This window comes from Schistocerca piceifrons, chromosome 3 (genome assembly GCF_021461385.2).
Source record: "Schistocerca piceifrons isolate TAMUIC-IGC-003096 chromosome 3, iqSchPice1.1, whole genome shotgun sequence".
In the NCBI taxonomy this organism is placed as follows: Eukaryota; Metazoa; Arthropoda; class Insecta; order Orthoptera; family Acrididae; genus Schistocerca; species Schistocerca piceifrons.
This window is the reverse complement of record NC_060140.1, coordinates 273,391,056-273,405,044: the sequence shown is the minus strand read 5'-3', so window position 1 is coordinate 273,405,044 and position 13,989 is coordinate 273,391,056.

Sequence of the window (13,989 nt, the reverse complement as noted above, 5' to 3'; positions counted from 1 at the left end):
GCGATTCTGGCAGGAAGTTTGGAAGAAGCAGTCAAACAGATCAATATTCTGAATGAAACAGCAGAAAAAGCAGGACTGAAAATCTCCTTTGATAAGACAGAGTACCTAACCAATGTAAAAGAGGCACCGAACAATATGATTACAAAGTATGGTCAGATAAAGAAGGTTTCTAATTTCAAATATTTAGGGGAAATCATCCAGCCCAATGCTTCAGATAAAGAAGGAAATAAAACAAGAACAAGAAAAATGGTAATGGCATTCCAGCTAACAAAGAATGTGTACAACAAGAAGTCAGTATCAATTAACGCAAAAATAAGGCACTACAACACTGTGATTAAGCCAGAGTGTCTGTATGTATCTGAATGTTTAGCAATGAACACTAACAAGGAAATGGAAGCTATAGCAAAAAAGGAGCGAAAAATCATTAGAAGAGTACTTGGGCCGAGGTTTGAGAATGGGACTTGGAAGCTTAGAAGTAATAGAGAAGTGTATGACGAAATTGAGAAAGTGGGAGATGCTATGAGGAAGAGAAGAGTAAGCTTTTACGCCCATTGGAAAAGAATGAATGATGAAAGGCTGACAAAGAAAATATTCATGTTTTTTGACAAGAACCCCAGAACCCAAATTACCTGGTTCAAAGAAGTCAAAGCAGACTTAGAGGAGATGGGTATAGGAGAAGATGATATAACCAACAGAGACTTAATGAGAGACAAAATTCAACATTTTGAAGGATTTGAAGTGAAGAAGAGAAGAACTGGAGGAACAGTGTGGCCAGAAGACCGAAGGGAGCAGCACAGAGAGAGGATGAAGACATATTGGCAGAAGAGAAAAGAGGAGGAGCGCAATAGGAGAAATGTACATTTAAAAATAGTTGTTTATCGCGGTCCCTAGACGGCCAAAATCGGAATTAAAATATATATATATATATATATATATATATATATATATATATATATATATATATATATATGACATTATGTCAGTCGTTGGGGGCGATCTGAAAGTTATATTATTCTCGAAGAATCAAGTTTGCGAAGATCACTTGTAATTCTTTTCATTACCGTTGATTACAGAGTAGATCTGTCGAAGCCGGTCATAGTAACAAAAAGACTTAGTAGTGACCTTAGCAAACTTGAGTCTAAAAATAATGAATGTAACAAATGATCTGAGGATGAGCAGGTGGCCGAAACCGGTCATATGGAAAGGTGAAAAGCGATTTAGTTACTGAATTTGGAAACCTGTTGATAAGTAAAGATCGTTGTAGCTCCATTAAGACGAATACATCTATTTTTGATAAATTGTGCTTCCCGAAACCATAAGACTTGAACCACCAAGGCTATCATATTCGACAATTCTGGGCGCCCCCCCCCCCCCCACCCCCCTCAGGGCAAGATGAGGGAACACTTAATACTCTCAGGAACATTTAGTGGTAGACAGATTGTGTGAGTAGGAATACAGTTTTAGGTTGTTTACCCCAGTGAAACGTAGCGGTGGACGTTGCCAGAGAACGTGAAGCAGCAGGGGTGCGGTGAATCACGTAGACGCCAGGCTCCCAGACCTGGCAGTGACGACCCGAACATCAACGACGCGTGGGCGGCAGTGACTCGCTCCTGTCTGAGGCCATAGCCTAAAAGTAGTCTTTACGCAGCCAATGCGCCCAGTTAACTTCTCTCACTCAACTCGGCTGATGTAAAATGTAGGAGAATTCAAGGAGTTTCGTTTTTTTTGTCTGTGAAATGATGTTCTTATACAAACCGTGGTCTAGGCCACTAGGGGTAGCATCTTTTTCTAGAAACCACAAAATACTGTGTTCCGGCTTCAGTCCCAGCCACTGCGTAAGTTTTAAACGGAAGTCATCACCAATGGCGGCCAGAGACGTACGCTATAAGGAGTAAACCTTGTCAAAGAGGTCAGACAGAAAAGTTCCGGACACTATCTTCCCCTTGGGGTGGGAAGCTACTCCTAAAAGGCGGAGAGAATCAGCAAATGATTAACGGCATGAAAATTCTGAAGACAGTGGAAACCACTGCCTTAGATTCACGTTATGTATACCCACAGGACTTATTGCCTTTACTGAAAAAATATCATTATTCCTGATTAGTTCCACATTCGAATCTCCGGGGAGGTGAGCGAGAGAATAAGATCGAATTACCAATGACGGTGACATTCTACAAATCTGTGCGTGGGATTTCCGACGTCTGAATGTGGTAGGGAAGATAGAAAATCTAAAAAGGGAAATGCAAGCGTCAATCTAGATGTATTGAGGGTCAGTGTAGTGAAATGGAGAGAAGGATTTTTGGTTAGATGAATATTGAATCAAGTCAGCAGCAGAACATGGGCATGGAGTGAGTTATTGAGAACTTCTCAGTAACAGGGTTGTTCTTGTCAGAATCGACAGCAAACCAACGCTAACAACAGTAGTTCAGGTATACATGGCGACGACACAAGTAGAAGACGAGGAGACAGAAAAAGTCCATGAGAACAATGAATGGGTAATACAGTACGTGAAGGGAGATGATAATCTAATCATAACGGAGTACTGGAAGGCTGTACCAGCTGGAAGGAATAGAAGAAACAGTTGTGGGAGGATATGGACATTTTTGCTGGAATGACAGTGGAGAAAGTACAACCAGATGACTTTTCTGAGGCGTATAAACCACTCCCCTACAAAGAATGACAGATGAATTAAATTAAAATCATTTTTCTAAGCCCGGATTTGTTTTCCTTAGGTAATCACAAGTTCAGCGGTAGTAGTCGCGGGTCTACAAACCAATTAAGAAGTTTGTGAATACATGAGTACATGAAGATGTGTTTTCCTCGGCCAAATGAACCCACCGACGGTTCGCGAGAGTAGAGAACCTTCGAATGATAGAGACTGAGCAATTTCCATACACAATTAATTCAGAGAATGCCGGCCGGAGTGGCCGTGCGGTTCTAGGCGCTTCAGTCTGGAACCGAGCGACCGCTACGGTCGCAGGTTCGAATCCTGCCTCGGGCATGGATATATGTGATGTCCTTAGGTTCGTTAGGTTTAATTAGTTCTAAGTTCTAGGCGACTGATGACCTCAGAAGTTAAGTCGCATAGTGCTCAGAGCCATTTGAACCCAATTCAGAGAATGGTGAAAATCTGTACAAGTTTGAGGCAGTTTCTTTCAAACTGAAACTGCAACCATGACAATTCCTAAGGACACTAGTTCCACCCGTAATGCGAGAACTGGTGCCATCACAGGTTACTAGCTTGACTGCTAGGAGGCCGAGCTGTCCCCCTAGCCGAAAGCAACAGGAATCATTTCCACCTGGTGAACCCAGCGCCCAAACCAAATGGGTGGATCTACAAAAGACTAATTGAGTTCTGCAATTCAGTTGATGGTTCTGTTTGATATTTACAGAAACAACCAATCCATAGCACCCAACAGCAGGAGCTTCTAGTATGCCGACGGCCTTGCTCTAGCCACCCAGACCACAGATTTTTAGTCAGTGAAGAACACCCACATAAATGCCTTTAAACAACTTTCTAGATACTTCATCAGAGACGAACTTAAACCAAAGCCCACAATGACAAATGTATACTTTTCAGTTGCGAAACAGGGAAGTTAGTCGCAAATTAGAGATAGTGTGGCCAGATGTTGAACCGGAACGTTGAAAACCCCAAAGTATCTAGGAGTAATACTTGACAGATCTCCTACTTTCAAGAAGTACAACAGCAACTCAAAAGTTTCCACCAGCAACAATCTGCTACGCCGACTGGCCAAATCAAATGGGTCAAATGGCTCTGAGCACTATGGGACTTAACATCTGACGTCATCAGTCCCCTAGAACTTAGAACTACTTAAACCTAACTAACCTAAGGACATCACACACATCCATGCCCGAAAAAGGATTCGAACCTGCGACCGTAGCGGACGCGCGGCTCCAGACTGAAGCGCCTAGAACCGCTCGGCCACACCAGCCGGCACTGGCCGAATCACAGGGAGTGGGGGAGAAGGGAGGGAGGGAGGGAAGGAGGGAGGGAGGGGATAGTCAACTTGAAACTCTACGAACCTCTTCAATGATACTAAGCTCTTCTGAGCGGCAGAGTATGCATAATTCAACACATGCCAAACTGTTGGACATCGCTCTCAATGACACCTACAGAATCAATAGGTTGCTTGAAATCCACTACAGACGAATGGCATTACCACCTCGCAAGGTTAGACCAATTCCCGTTCAAAGAGATACAGCCATGAATGAGGAAAGAAAGAATGTGGAGCAGGAGACAAGGCATCCTCTATTTAGGCATGAACCGCACGCTCAACGACTGAAATCAAGGAGGAGTTTCCTTACGGCACTTAGAGCCACTGCTGAAAAAGCTGGGTTGCAACAATGGAAGGCTAAGACCGACCTTCCCCCTTGCTGGAATACAGTTTCAGAAATTCTATCCCCTGGCTATCATAAACGGGCGACTAGGAAGTCCTTGAACAGACTGAGATCTGGACTTGCAGATCAAAGATTCATTTGGGCAGATGGTGTTACACAAAGATAATATTCAGTGCGACTCTTTAGAAGACTAGACTCTTCATCACATGATTCAGTGCTGTGCTCAGTCTCCTGCACAGTAGATGATCAACAAGGTGCAGAAAATGTATTGTAAGTGGCCATATTTCGGCAAAAGTAATATAGTCATAACTATGCATATAATATATATGTTTCTAATAAGAGAATTTGAAAAAATCTCATGAAAATTCGTGTACATGTAATTCAATATTTAATGGACCATTATTGTAAGCAAGTAAGGACATTATGATAAATTATTACGTAAATAAAAATAATACACTTCTAGTGTGGGCGGTGTAAGTGTTCATATACAATCTATTTTGTAGGCAAAATGCAGTTTACCCGTATACTACCATGATAACTGCATCTTCGAGAAGCCTGAGGTTGTAGGCAGTAATATCCATCGTTATTACTATGTAACGCGGACAGGAAAGGTTCTATTGCACTTTCCTGGAGCACCGCATATATTACTTCAGCGTCTCCAGGGTGATGGCAAGAATCGATCCCTGATACTATGAGAAGCAGAAATGGCGCGGAAATATGGCCGGAAATGCACGGTGTCTATGCCACAGGCTATTTATTAATTCATCATGCCTGTACAGTACAATGCCGTGTATACGATATGCTGTATGAGACCACGGCCGGACAAGGTGTTCGAGGTTGTCAGTGGTGCGAATGCGACGCAGCAGCGACTGACACACACGTTCAGATTTGCCGTCTTGTAACTGAATGACGTGGCAGGTAGCATAAATGCGTTATTTCACTGTCTGTACATCTGGGATGGGTTCTACATAAACGACGTCTTTCAACTTCCCCCACGGGTTCAAAACCAAAGCGGTGAGATCCGGCGACTGGGCAGACAATGCGACTGCATCACCTCGTCCGATCCATCGAACGGGATAGATGTCGTCGAGATGCTACCGCATGGAAATTCGGAAGTGAGTTGCAAGACTATTATGTAGTAGCCGTATTGCTCTTACAAGGGAACCTCCCCATCGCACCCCCCTCAGATTTAGTTATAAGTTGGCACAGTGGATAGGCCTTGAAAAACTGAACACAGATCAATTGAGAAAACAGGAAGAAGTTGTATGGAACTGTGAAAAAATAAGCAAAATATACAAACTGAGTAGTTTATGGCAAGATAAGCAACATCAAGGACACTGGAACCGCAGGAGCGCCGTGGTCTCGTGATAACGTGAGCAGCTGCGGAACGAAAGGTCCTTGGTTCAAATCTTCCATCGAGTGAAAAGTTTAATTTTTTATTTTCAGTTCATGTGGCAAACTTTTATGTTTTCATCACTTTTTTGGGAGTGATTATCACATCCACAAGAAAACCTAAATCGGGCAAGGTAGAAGAATCTTTTTACCCATTCGCCAAGTGTACAAGTTAGGTGGGTCGACAACATATTCCTGTCGTGTGACGCACATGCCGTCACCAGTGTCGTATAGAATATATCAGATGTGTTTTCCTGTGGAGGAATCGGTTGCCCTATGACCTTGCGATCAAATGTTTTCGGTTCCCATTGGAGAGGCACGTCCTTTCGTCTACTATTCGCACGGTTTTGCGATGCCGTCGCAAAACACAGACACTAAACTTATTACAGTGAACAGAGACGTCAATGAACGAACGGACAGATAATAACTATGCAAAAATAAAGACGTAAAATTCTCATTCGAGGGAAGACTTGAACCAAGGACCTCTCGTTCTGCAGCTGCTCACGCTACCACGTGACCACGGCGCTCCTGAGCTCACATTGTCCATGATGTTGCCTATGTCGCGTATGGACTACTCAGCGTATATTTTGCTTATTTTTTCACAGTTCCACACAACTTCTTCCTGTTTTCTCAATTGATCTGTGTTCAGTTTATCAAGGACTATCCACTGTGCCAACTTATAACTAAATCTGAGGGGGGTGCGATGGGGAGGTTCCCTTGTTAGTACTACCAGAGACAGGTCTTTCAGCTGGTGAGTCACGGTCACCCACAGAGAGAGAAGACTTGCCTCATCTGTGGGTCATTGGGAAAGGAAGAATGGTCCTACGAGGCGGTCGCCAATAATCCCCGTCAACACACGAGGCTGAGCTGGTGCTGATGGTTCACCTCCACTGTACCGACTGAATTCTCCTTATTCTCCGCAGGCGACAGCTGGGTGTTATAAAGGTAGCCTCAGCTGCGAATGATGTGTACGACACAAATCCAAGCACTGTGGTGACCTGTGCAACGAACCAGCGACAAAAACGCGTTGTAAGTGATGCGGATAGTGGCAGGTGTCGTAGAGAACGCCCCATACTGTCGCCTGGCTTACCACAATGCTGGCGACCCACCTGCCTGGTGGTGTTACCGAGGTCATAATACTGTACGAGGTTCAACACCTGTTTCTCCAAGACCTGTGTACGTACCTGGCACACGCTCCGTTCGTGGTCTCACATTCTTGTAAACGAGCCTGTCTAACACAAACAACGAAACACTAACTCTTCCAAATGGTTCAAAATGGCTCTGAGCACTATGGGACTCAACTGCTGAGGTCATTAGTCCCCTAGAACTTAGAACTAGTTAAACCTAACTAACCTAAGGACATCACAAACATCCATGCCCGAGGCAGGATTCGAACCTGAGACCGTAGCGGTCTTGCGGTTCCAGACTGCAGCGCCTTTAACCGCACGGCCACTTCGGCCGGCACACTAACTCTTCCCCGCACAGTCATGTTGTCGCCCGCCTATTGCCTTTTGCCTGTTCGCACGTAAAGGCCACGTCGGAATGTTACTTGTTGGTATACCGAGTCATCGCCTCTCAGCACTGCAGTACACGCAACATGTCCTCACCAGAGTGAGGCGGCAACAGGAGTAAAACGTTTGCCCCTAGATCCGATGCGTGAGACGTACACCACACGGGGTACAGAATCCTATAAACATGCCAGAATTTCTAAATCTGCTCCAGTATGGCCAATCATGGGTATAATGGGGTTTCTAGCTCTTCTTATCTAATAACGATTTTCAGTATGGCTAAAAGTGGGTATAAAGGAGTTTTTAGCTATTTTGATCTAATAACGATTTTCAAATCTGCTCCAGTACGGCCAAAAATGGGTTTAAAGGGGTTTCTAGCTCTTCTTATTTAATAACGATTTTTATGTCGAAACTGAAAAATTCAAACTGGCGGATCGGATATGGGGAAAAGAATCTGCAAAAAGTTAAAAGTGTAAAAAAAAAAAAAATGTTTTCTGTGAAAATCTATAATTTTAATTGTAAACTTTACTACACAACTGCATCCGTTACTGTCTTTATCATAGAAAACATGTATTAGTAACAGAAACTGAAAGTTTTATAAGTCTTCTTAAATGTTGTTCTTGTGCTTCTTATTCCTCATCTGCATTCCCTTCTTAATCTTCTTCTTCTCCGATATTTATATCCTTTTGGTCAACCTCAGCATCTGATTCTTCGTAATCTTGTGCAGCGTGTACCAAGAGAGCAAGAGCTTCCGACGACAAAGTTTTCACTTTCTTCGAAAATGGTTTTCCCAAAGAAGAAGTATAGGTATCAGTTGTTGTCTCAGGTCTCCGGAATACATTTTTCACGCGAGAAGACTTGCGGGTAAAGCTTAGGCGATACTTTCTATAAATTGTTTGTTGATTCCCGTGCATCTTCCGACAGTTAACCGATTGGTAAAGTAGTAGTAATTTTTTTAATATTTTGTAATGGGTTACTAGCAATGTTACAGTAATAACTATTGTGTGATTATGTGTGCGTGTGTGTTTTATTCGTTTTTCAGCGACATTGTCAGTTCTATTTTTTCAGTGTAAATAACGGAATTTTGCAATTGTTGCTTAACAATGGTTCAAAGCCGCAGTTGTGACTAGTAGCTGGATTTTAAGGCTGATTCACGAAGATAATAGTACATACTTAAGGAGGCAATGAAAAAGAAGGCGGAATGCGATGGAATCTAAAACTTATATCTTTTTTTTCGCTCGCGTTTTACAATTTCTTTGCTTGCATTCCAGTAAGAGGTTCATTAACAAAAACAAATTGTTAGTTAGTAACTGAAAAGTGAAATGAGTGTTAGTAATTGCGTACATTGCTTCTGGAATAGCCTCCGTTTAAGAAAAATTGTCTGATTTCGCCGAATAAAAGTATTTCATGCAAACGACGCGGTGCCTTCCCAGCCCGGTTAACTCGGCGCGCGGCTCACAAATGAACGCTGCGTTGGACTTGATATTCAACCTTCAGAAGAAACGCTGGCTGCTTCTAAGACCGGGATTCAACAGTCCCAACATTACTCTAGCCAACCTATTAAAGAAACTTAACTTGGGACTCTCTTTTTATTTATGCCCACTTTTTCAGGAATCTGTCCCACTGTCCGCTGTCATGGATTTTAAGATACTGTTGAGTGCGGAGCGAAAGCACTAAGAACATTACCACCCGCCTGATGTGTTGCTGTGTGTGCATTCAGTCAATGAAACCTACACTGTCAAAGATCTTTCGTTTCTATCTTCAAGTGTCTGTACCTCCCTTGCAACAAATTTCCGGTCATATATCCATATTAATTTTTTCTCCTTATCACCTCAGGAATTTTTCCCTACAGTTTTTCCCCATTTAGCGAAATCACTCTGTGTTGTGGGCACTCTATCCAGGATAGCGTGCTGCGTCCTGCCTGTCAGGAAATTTTCGATCTAGTCACAAAACCGACAGATAAGAGCTGCAATCGGAACATACATCGATGAGCCAAACATTTTGACCACTTGTTTAATAGCGTGTTATTCCACTTTTCAAACACAGTACAACAGAGCTTCTGCTTGGCATGGAATCTACAAGTCCTTGACAGGATTCCAGAATTATGTGGAACCAGATGTCTATACACTGGTCAAGCAATTCTCGCAATTAAGGAATGGTGGTATACGGGCAAGCAGCTGGCGTCCAGTGTCTGTTCCAGTTGGAACAGATCAGGCACATCTGCTGGCCAAGACATCAATGTGAATTCACTTTGTGCCCATCACACGACTGCAGCACGATTCTGACCTCGCAGCATAGATAGTCATCCTCCCGGAACGTGTTATCGCCGTAAGGGGAGACTTCAAGCATGAAGCGATGCAATTGGTGAACAATAATATTCACTGCTGTCATGATTCCTTCGACTACTACAACAGATCCCATGGAATCCCAACCCAATGTACCCCGTAGCATAATTCTGTCCTCATTAGACTGCACGTGTGGCGCAGTGCATGTTTCGTGCAGCCATTCGCCTGGATAACGGGGTGTAAGGACCCAGCATCGACCTGGTGTAACAAGAAATGCGATTCATTTGGTAGGCAGAGCGTTTCTCTTGATCGACGGTGAAAACTCGGTTATGCTGTTTCCCACTGCAATCATAACTGACGATGTGCTTGTCACATCAGGAACACGTAGAGGTTATGTGATGTGGAGCTCCATGTTCAACAGTGGCGTTTGAACGGTGTGCCGAAACTCATGTGCCTGCACCAGCATTGTACTCTGTGGTCAGATATGTCACAGATTGCTGCTATCCTGGAGTACACAGTAGGAGATCCCCCGACCTCTACGTTTTTGGAAGTCCAGTACCATACGGCCTCCTCGTTATTCCACCATCCTTCAACCACTTTCCGCAGGTGGTCACGAATTTAGAACGCCAAAAGGCGATCAGCTTCGCCTCTCCAAAGATTCTAGATTCCAGCCGCAGCGTCACAACAATGTATCTTTTTTCGGAACCACTTACATCAGTGGATTTCCTTATTTTCCGCCCGTATCTTTGCTACAGTGACTGCCCAATTCTCTATGTTCCGCTTACAGTCTTTCTTTACTGCGTCACGTGGCAAAAACACCTCCAGGAGGCAGTCAACCTCGCGGTGGGCAGTGGTCATAATGTTTTGGCTCATCAGCGTATTTTCTTCAGAAGACGTCGATGTGGTACTTGCATTGTAACGTTGTCCGAAAGTGAGAGCCGTAAGTTTCGTCAGTTGGGTGGGGTGGCAGATGATACAGCGTATGTGACAGATGACTGACGCAGAGTCCCTGTGAATCATCTCTGGGCGCAGCGCAAGGTTAAGGTCTACGTCACAGGACTCCCCGCTTCGGTTTCGCAAACGCAAGGTGTTAGAGGCGACGCAACACACCACAGCATAGCGTGATGAAGACGAACTACTCCATGTTGTAAAGTTGCTGTGCGTCAGTATAACCCGCGCGACTAAATCGGAATGACAGGTAACGCACACAGAAGCTGAAAGCAGTACAAAGCCTCACAGTGTTACTCTAAGCAAGCAACTGAAAAGACTGCTTCCCCGTGTTTTCCATTACGCAGCCATGTTTTGAACCCTAGACTGACTGTGGACAACGCAATAGGTAATTGTAGTTGGTTACAAAGAAATATTTTGTTTGCCGCGAGAAATAAACCGAAGTCCCGATCGACGCTGGTCGTCGCATGAAACGAGTGATGAGCAATATTTCTCTATGCTGACTTCATCTACTAATGCAAAAACAAAATTCCAATTGTGTGTGTCGACATTTATTTCTGTTGTTTCAAGACAGTAAAGTTTCCGTCATCACCTGATCTTCGATTTTCTAACGGCAGTACAGCAGCCATGGGTGCAGCCTGTATCGGAATGACGTTCCATCTACTGATTTTTCCATCGGTGGGGACCACAGTCAGGTAGAGCTTTTGGATGAAATTTCCACCATTTGAGTGTATACTGCAGCTCATTTACTTCACACTTTCGTAATTTCGGCTTTAAAAAGAAAATTCCTATGAAACAAAACTGCTGAAGTCATCGGTCCCAAGGCTTACACACTACTTAATGTAACTTAAACTAACTTAGGCTAAGGACAACACACACACCCACACCAGAGGGAGAACTCGAACCTCCGATGGGGGAGCCGCGCGAACCATTTCAAGGGGCCTAAGACCGAGCGGTTACACCCTGTGGCAATTTCGGCTTTATGGTCACTATCAACTGCAAGGAGAAAATACCACAAAATATCCGACATGGCTGAATAACATGTCATCGTCTAAATAACATATATCTGGTCGTGCAAACCAGTCATCGCAATAGAAGATACGAGTTATGATGTACCTTTTGCATTTCTTGTTTTTCTGTTTTAGATTTCTTCAAAGGCAAAGAAAAAAGGTGAAGCGTAGAGCCTGCGCCTACCGTCATGTATTTTTGATTTTCAAGTGTTTAGAAACAGAATATGTTTCTCCTGTTCCTCGCCGGCCGAGGTGGCCGTGCGGTTAAAGGCGCTGCAGTCTGGAACCGCAAGACCGCTACGGTTGCAGGTTCGAATCCTGCCTCGGGCATGGATGTTTGTGATGTCCTTAGGTTAGTTAGGTTTAACTAGTTCTAAGTTCTAGGGGACTAATGACCTCAGCAGTTGAGTCCCATGGTGCTCAGAGCCATTTTTTTCTCCTGTTCCTCGGTAAGAAGAAGGACTCGCTCTTTGCTAATGAACGAAGGTAGACGCACGTTAATCTACAGCGTAATCAGTGGTAGTCATTTTAGGTAGAGAGAATAAGTAAAAAAGTCTGTATTTGTGATGTGTGTAGAAGAAGTAATGCATTAGTATTTCACCAGTGAAAAATTGATTTATTATTCCTGGCAGTTCTGTAGTAGAGAAGAATCCAAGAAGCACACCTGTGTACTTCGGAGCTAATACGAAGATCCGATTACAAAAGGAATAATGGACACGGTCAAGATCTTCTAGGTGGATACGGCGATCGGACGTAGTATTATTAATTGAGAAGCATAAATCTACAACAAGAGAGAGACTATTTCGTTCAAATGGCTCTGAGCACTATGGGACTTAGCATCTTAGGTCATCAGTCCCCTAGAACTTAGAACTACTTAAACCTAACTAACCTAAGGACATCACACACATCCATGTCCGAGGCAGGATTCGAACCTGCGACCGTAGCAGTCTCGCGGTTCCGGACTGCAGCGCCTAGAACCGCATGCCACCGCGGCCGGCAACTACTTCGCCCATGCAGAACTAATATGAACACATTTACTGGCATAGCCCAGCTTATTGTGCTTGTCAGAGAGCCGAAAAATTAATCTCATTATTTCCGTATATCTTAACTATTATTATTATTATAGTTTTCATTATATTATAGAGTACAGATCGAATGTACGTAAAACAGCAGACAATGTACAAAGAAAACAAACTTTCAGATACTGTACTGCGCTTATGATGGTCGATACGGTGCTGTGACATATATCGCTCACGGTTATGTACTTGATAAGGCACAAATCGCGTTTATGTGAAAAAGAAATGAATTATGTTATGCTCTCAAATGGCAGAAATTTCATTCAAGAAATACGTTCCATTTTCATTATGGGAACATCTTACCAGTGTTTCTATAAGTAGGTGGACCCTAATTGCCATAACACAGGTCAAGTGACGAAATGAAAAAAAACTTAGGTGCAGCTCTACGTTGTTTACAGACTGGCCTTGTTGGGTACGACTGGTAGCAAAACTTGATGATATATTTAGTTATAAAAGTTATGAACTCATAGACTGTGCGGCTGGTGCCGGCGGAGGTTCGAGTCCTCCCTCGGGCATGGTGTGTGTGTTTGTCCTTAGGCTAATTTAGGTTAAGTAGTGTGTAAGCTTAGGGACTGATGACCTTAGCAGTTAAGTCCCATAAGATTTCACACACATTTGAACATTTTTGAAAAGTTAAGAACGTCGACTGCTTCATGCAACTGCCCTTTATTAACAACTAGTCGTGGCTGATATTTTCCGTACCGACAACAGTCTTTTACAAGGACTAGTCGGGAGTCAGATCGGAGAGCGCCTTTATTTTATACCTCGAAGAGTGCAGCGGCCTGTTCGAGTTCGTGTCGTGGTCTATTCAGCCAAATAACAGGCGAGCAGGTAGTGAGGATGAGCGGATTCCAACTGATAATATTTGGGAACAATTTTCAGTTCTGGAATTCGCCTTACAACCAAGCAAACCTCCAGAAAACGTTTACCAAAACCCCGGGCAATAATAGGAGAGTCTCGTTTGTGGGTATGTTTATCTGTTGACGTAAATGTAGATGGAAAATTAATCATGAGGGAACTGAGCTCGGTGGCAGGAATGAGTGGGGAGAAAGAATTCTTAATTTCTCGCAAATTTGTTGCTGGTAATAGCAAATGCACAGATCTAGATACAGACCTCCGTAAAAGGAACGTACACAGATGTTGAACAGACAAGAATAATCACAAGAAAGATATCTATTGGAAACATTGGGTCATAAAAGAAAAGAAAGAGATGCAAAAATAGTCAGAATAAGAAATAAATTCAGAAATTCGAGTGACTTACAAATGAAAGTAAGGGGAAGCGCAGAGAGTGAACGCACGAAAAATGTTGATAAATCGAAAAGGAAATGGTCATAGTGGAGACAGATTCAGTATATTGAGAAGTAAAAATACCTTTCGGTTAATTAAAACAAAAGACTTAAACATTAAGAATGAA